At 41.9% G+C, this 6,721-nt stretch overlaps 1 pseudogene; it reads left to right on the top strand.

Annotated features, from left to right (window-relative positions):
- Positions 1 to 2,811: 2,811 nt before the first annotated feature.
- Positions 2,812 to 3,044, top strand: LOC140582520 (U2 spliceosomal RNA; annotated as a pseudogene).
- The last annotated feature ends 3,677 nt before the right edge of the window (positions 3,045 to 6,721 follow it).

The raw sequence follows: 6,721 nt of genomic DNA, 5'->3' as shown, positions 1-6,721 counted from the left end.
TGGTCAGGTCTGTGTCTTCCTCTCGCATTTCCAGTAGTGAAGTGTTGAAGAGCTGAAGAACTGGCTTTACAAAGGAGACACTGACGTATTCATCGCCTGAAAGTGCATCAGTGAAATCCAGCATTGGGCCCAGTGACTTGCTTACAGACTCCAGCACATCTATATCTTGCCAGGTTGGAATTAGATGCCGCAGCTTCTTGTCTGCAGACAGGACCTGAGTTAAAGCCTGCTGCTGCTCTAATATCCTGCTGATCATCATCTGTCTGGAACCCCATCTTGTTTGGCATTCTGAGATGAGACAATGTGATGGTAGATTGAGTTCCTTCTGGACTTTTGCCAGGGCATCGCTGGCCTTCCAGCTGTGAGAGAAGTGGCTCACCAGCTTCTTGCAGACTCCTGTAGCACGATCATTGCGGCCATCCTTTTTCACTGCATTTTCTAAGCGGAGAAAACAAACAAAACATTGCGAACTTTAATTATTGAAGCACACTGTTTTATTTCAAACAATAAATGAAGAGCTCTTTTCCGAAACGCGATAAACGCCAATAATAATTTCCTTGTTTAAAATGTACTGCAAGATGCAGTTTCTTTCCAAACCCCAATAAGCACCGAACTTAATTTTAGCCTAGTGAACGTTCTCGCGATCCAACGTGGCTGCGCTCCTAACAGATGTTTGTTCATTAGGCTATAATTCCTCAAAATAAGTAAAAAAATCTTATTAATATACTCTCTCTCTCTCTCTCTCTCTCTCTCTCTCTCTCTCTCTCTCTCTCTCTCTAAGTTTTCGGTGCTGATGCAGGACGCGTTCATGTACACGGCCCCTAAAAGCTGTGACAAAGAACCAGCAAAAGTAATGATTAGGAATATGTAAAATATTGCAATGAGACATTTTAATTGTTTATTAATAACTGCGAACATGAAAAATAAAAGACAAAAGACTTTTAAAAAAAGACAACCATCAATTTTTGGGAAAAATGGATGGATTTATAGCGTTTTGAAAAGAAAAAAAATTTACTTTGAATTTTTCAACAACAATATAGTTGTTTGATTTAATAATCATTATTCAACATGTTCAGACTAAGCAAAAAACATTTTAACAGGATAAATTGAATATTCACAAAATGTGTGGGTCTAGGTAAAACAATTAATTTCCCTGAAAACTATTGAAATGGAGTTATCGCATTTTGGAAAAGAGCTCCTCAAATGTGCTCATAAAACTATTTTTTGTTTAAAATTAAATGTTTAGTGTCTGTATTTTTTCTTACGTTTTAAAGCTCTACGTACACACATGCAACAAATTCATTTTACAAGTTTTGTCAGGTTCAGGACAGGTTATTAAGTAAAACAGCTGAGTAAAAATGTATTTTTATTTTGGATAAAGATCATGGTCATTACTCACCAACTGCAAGATGCAGTCTGTGGCCGAAGCACTGTAGCCTGGTCCACTTGTTCAGATCGGCAGCTTTCACCATGTTCGCTGCATTATCTGTTGTTATACAGACTTGACGTGTCTCATCTAAGCCCCAAGCGGACACCGCTTCTCTCAGGGCCTCTGCGACATTCTCGGCTGTATGACTTTCCGGGAAAAATGCCGTCTGCAAACAGCGACTTTTTAGCTCGAAGTCCTCTGCGATGAAATGGACCGTCAGACTCATGTAGGGCTCCGTTGTCCTGCTGGACCACAAGTCTGTTGTAGTTGCATAGTATTCCACGTGCGACAGTTCTGCTTCAATCTTAGATTTGCATTTTTCATACAGCTCTTTTATCGCAACTTGGGAAAAATATGTGCGGGATGGTATAACATACCGCCTGTCAAGCGTTCGGATCATTTTCTTAAATCCCTCTTTGGCGACGGTATTTAATGGCAACATATGTTTAGCGATATGAAACGTTATTGCGTCTGTTATTTCTTTCTGTCATTGAGAGCCTTTCTGGTAAGGTGTCACACTGGCAAAGGCATCACAAACATTTGTTTGTTTTGGTTGACATCCAGATTTGGCTTTGTATTCGTTGTAAAGAGCTTTGTGGTGCCGTTTTAAGTGATCAGACAAATTGGTGGTGTTTCCATGTTTTGTGGCCACAACTTTATGACACTCCATGCAAGGTACCTCTTTTTGGTCAACATCCTCCTTTTTGTAGCCGAAATAGTCCCAAATAGATGATTTCGACTTTCTTTTTGGTACGAAATCATTTTTTTGCGGCGGATCCTCTTCGTCGCGCATTTTTAGCAGTGAATGTTGGCTGTGAGCGGTGAGCAGCGACACAGCGAACCAATCACTGTGCAGGCACGCGGAACGTGCATGTCACCCCAGCAACAAGCCATACAACAAACTCGTGTTTACTGTGTGCTACCGTTCTCTTAATACACAATGGGCTTCTACCCTTCACATCGTATGTTCCGGCGATGTGACTATCGCTCACGCGCACATCGCGATGTCGATGTCAAAACAGAATATCGTTCAGCCCTAGTGCAGAGCTTGGAAGTCTGCGGATGTGTTCCTTTTTAACCCTCTGGAGTCTTGGGGTAGGGGACACACTTTCACTAACTGGGGCATGCTCACACATTTCATTCAATATCATAAACTTAATTCCTGGCAAATAAATTATTTCTTATATATTTGGTTTGGTAACAAACTCATCTTAATCTTAGTGTACTTTAGATTTATGTGAAGTTTGTAATTTGACATTCAAAGTATAGACATTGCAAAATGCACTTTGGAACACTCTGTGGGTGTTTGTTTAATATTATCTTTGAAAGTCTTATTGTACTGTGTTGGCATGATTTGCATAGTGTGGGAATGTTTCAGCCTTATAGATTGTGATTATGTGTTAATGTAAGTAGTACAAGCATAATATTTATTATTCATGTATTTGAGCTGATTTACATTTTGTTTTGGTATGAAAAGGTTATTTTGATACGTCCCCCATGGAGGGGACCACATATTAAACGGATTTTTGGAACAGGGAGCCGGAAGTGGGGCTTGCCCCATCTGCTCCAGGCATCGACCCGGTATTGCAGTGCTTCCGGGAACGGTGCACCTCTACTGCCCCCTGTTGTTGAAAGGCAGAACTGACTGACTGAATGGGTGACTAATAGACTGAGTGCCTCTGGATGGCCAACTAATTAGCCGCATGTGGTGTGAGGGAGGGGCCCTGTCCGTGCGCGGCCCCAATTTTTCTTTTTTTTTAAAGTAAGGTGACACGCTGTCGTTTGTGCGGTGGGCAGCTGTGCTGAGGTAAGGCATGACTTCATCTTTGCCTTTTGAATTTTCCCTCATGTTTGTTTAAATGATTGCTGTTTTTTGAGAGGACAGGAGGACAGGGAGGACGCCGGTGGCTGCGACGCCCCTGGGCATTCTACTCTGCGGGGGGGCGTCACGGAGGCCCGGCTAACGGCGACCCGCTAAGCGGCAGCCCCATATCGACTCGGGTCTCTCTTCGGTCTTCAGGACCGGTATACGTTTCTTCTCTTTTCTGGATTGGAAAAGACAAGAGCAAAAGTGGAAGAGTTGACGAAATGGCGTCGGATGGCGTAGCTTATAGCGGTGGGGCGTAAAGACCTTGCATTCCAGAGCATCCCTGCGCATATGAGAGTCTGCTCCATACATCTCCGTTCAGGTAAGTCAAGTTCCGGTGTGATCACTAGACTCCATTCCTGTGTTTGTCCCTAAAGAGAACAGCCAGGATAGGAAATGCTGGAAACCCATCCCGACTGGAGTCCATCCCTTCCCGGTGACACAGTAACCCGAAAGTGTTTGTGAGTGTGGTTTATGTCAGATTAGGAGAGCTGAAATGAACCTTTTGTTGGATGATAGTCGGCGACCAAAACAAGAGCTAGATCACAGAAAAGTGTTTCAAAAGCGACAGCGTCAAAGTGAAATGCAACGCTGGATGGAAGTTTTCTAGTACTGATGAAGGATGTAGAATCGGAATCCAGATATGTTTCCATACAAGGAATTTGCCTTGGTGGTGCTTTTACATGACATTACAAAGAACATAAGAACATAAGAAATTTACAAACGAGAGGAGGCCATTCGGCCCATCAAGCTCGTTTGGGGAGAACTTAACTAATAGCTCAGAGTTGTTAAAATTTTATCTAGCTCTGATTTAAAGGAACCCAGGGTTTTAGCTTCCGCTACACTAGCAGGAAGACTATTCCATACTCTAACTACACGCTGTGTAAAGAAGTGCTTCCTCAAATTTTTCTCCCGCTAATTTCCACTTATGGCCACGAGTTCTAGTATTTAGACTAATATTGAAATAGTCATTTGGCTGAAGAGCATCCAGACCCGTTAGAATCTTATAGACCTGAATCATATCCCCCCTTAGTCTCCTTTGCTCAAGGCTAAACAGATTGAGTTCCGCTAACCTCTCCTCATAAGACATTCCTCTAAGACCAGGAATCATTCTCGTAGCTCTTCGTTGCACCTTTTCTAAGGCAGCAATGTCCTTCTTGAGGTATGGTGACCAAACCTGCACACAGTATTCTAGGTGGTGTCTTACCAAGGAATTATATAAGTGTATCATCACCTCCCTTGACTTAAACTCCACACACCTAGAGATATAACCCAACATTCTGTTGGCCTTTTTTATTGCTTCCCCACACTGGCGAGAGTTACCCACATTTAGCAAAGACATATGCAGAAAGGTAATAAACAATAGACTGGCAATTGGGTAATATGATAATTATATGATAATTAAGTTTATTAATGGTAGTAATGATGGTATTATGATATTTATATATGTGTGTGTACATAGTAATCATTGTAGTATGAATATAAACTATATAAATGGTATAATAATTTAAAGGGCTCTTAAATGGTGCCGTTATTAAGTAGCAGCCAAGTCAACTATATGTGCAAGAGTGCAATATGTATACAGAGTTTGCAGTATGTGTGCATAATGTGCAAGAGTGCAGAATATAATCATAGAGGTAGTTTATCAGTTGTTCACTGGTTATGCTGGTGGATATTTCACTGCAGCTGACGATTAATTGAACGTCCATTCAGAGACTGGTTTGGTTAATGAGAGAGACTACCTGAGGGGAGAAGCTCTTGGCGTGTCTTGTGGTCTTGGTTCTGATTGCCATGAGTCTTCTCATGGAGGGTAAGGCTTGAAAGATGTGGTGAGCAGGGTGAGATGGGTCCTCAAAGATTTTGTATGCCCGTTTCCTGGTTCTGGTGATGTAAAGTGTCTGGAGGGTAAGCAGGTTACTGCCGATTATTCGCTCTGCTGAGTGGATGATGTGTTGCAGTCTGGCCTTGTCTCGTTCAGTGGCTGATCCAAACCAGGCTGTGATGGAGGAGGTGACGATGGACTCAATGATTGTAGCGTAAAACTGGGCCATCGTGGTTATAACATGTTATTTTGGATCAGGCACGGACAGTTGTGAGAGTTCATTCCGCATTAGCTCCGATAGAATAGTATTAAATGCAAAGCTAAAGTCCACAAACAGAATCCTAACATATGTCTCAGGGCACTCCAAAAGTCGGAGTAAGAAATGGAGTCCAGTGTTAACTGCATCGTCCACAGGTCTGTTGGTTCTGTAGGCAGACTGTAGCCTGGGGTCAAGCGATAGGTCTGTGATGGTTTTAAGGTATGACAGCACAAGTCTCTCAAAAGCCTTCATTACCACCGATGTGAGAGCCACCAGTCTGTAGTCACTGACTGGTTCAGTGACTGGTTGAAAATATCTGTGAAGACAGGTGACTATTGATCTGCACAGTGCTTCAGAGTGGCTGGGGAGACAGAGTCTGAACCAGGAGCTTTCCTTGTATTCTGGCTACTGAAGATCTTGTTTACATCTCTGTCGTTGATTCTCCTGGGGAGGTGGCTGGACGTGGGGGGGGGTGAGCTGGGTATAGTGTGGGCGAGGTGTGAAGGTACCCAGGTGTGAAGAAGGCCATTGAAAAGGTGAGGGCTGTATGATGCGCGAATGTGGCTTTTCAAACCCGCAGTAGAATTTGAACAGGTTTTTGTCACCACTCCTGTAAGCTTCATCTTTTGTTTTAGGAAGCTGCCTGAGTTCAGTTGTAAACCATGGTTCGTCGTTATTATAGCTGACAACAGACTTTTTGGGAATGCGAGAGTCCTCGCAGAAGCTTATGTGCCATGTTACAGTGTCCGTGTATTCATCCACGCTGTTAGTAGCAGTTTTGAAAACATTCCAGTCTGTCGAGTCAAAGCATGATTTTAATTGCTCTACTGCTCCACATGTTCAGTGTTTCACTCTAGTAACAACAGGTTTAGCAGTTTTCAGATTTTGTCTGTATGCTGGAATTAGATGAATTGTTGCATGGTCAGAGTTTCCTAGTGCAGCACCAGTCATTTTCTGTCATTAAAATGTGACGTCTTTTCAGTTAGCTATTTATTTATTTTGGCTTTTTCTTATTATTATGTGTTCATTGTAATTGATTAATAAAATTATTTATTTTCATTATTATTTCTTTTACTTATCTTTGAAATGTGATTTTGACATTTTAATTTGATTGTATCCTTGTCTTTGTAAAGCACTTTGAATTGCCTTGTGCCCGAATTGTGCTATATAAATAAACATGCTTAAAATCTTTGATGATGACAATGTGCCCAGCCGGCTGTGAACTGTTCTTCGCTTTCTCCATCTTTGCATTTCTTGCATTGTGAAGATCTGCGAGCTGTTTAATTTTAGTGACCACTCCTTTTCAGGATTATGTAGTATATGTTTAACATTACTTCAAAGTGT

Source organism: Paramormyrops kingsleyae, chromosome 24 (genome assembly GCF_048594095.1).
Source record: "Paramormyrops kingsleyae isolate MSU_618 chromosome 24, PKINGS_0.4, whole genome shotgun sequence".
Classification (NCBI taxonomy): domain Eukaryota; kingdom Metazoa; phylum Chordata; class Actinopteri; order Osteoglossiformes; family Mormyridae; genus Paramormyrops; species Paramormyrops kingsleyae.
Note: the sequence above shows the minus strand (reverse complement) of the source record. Positions and strands in the feature narration are given on the sequence as shown.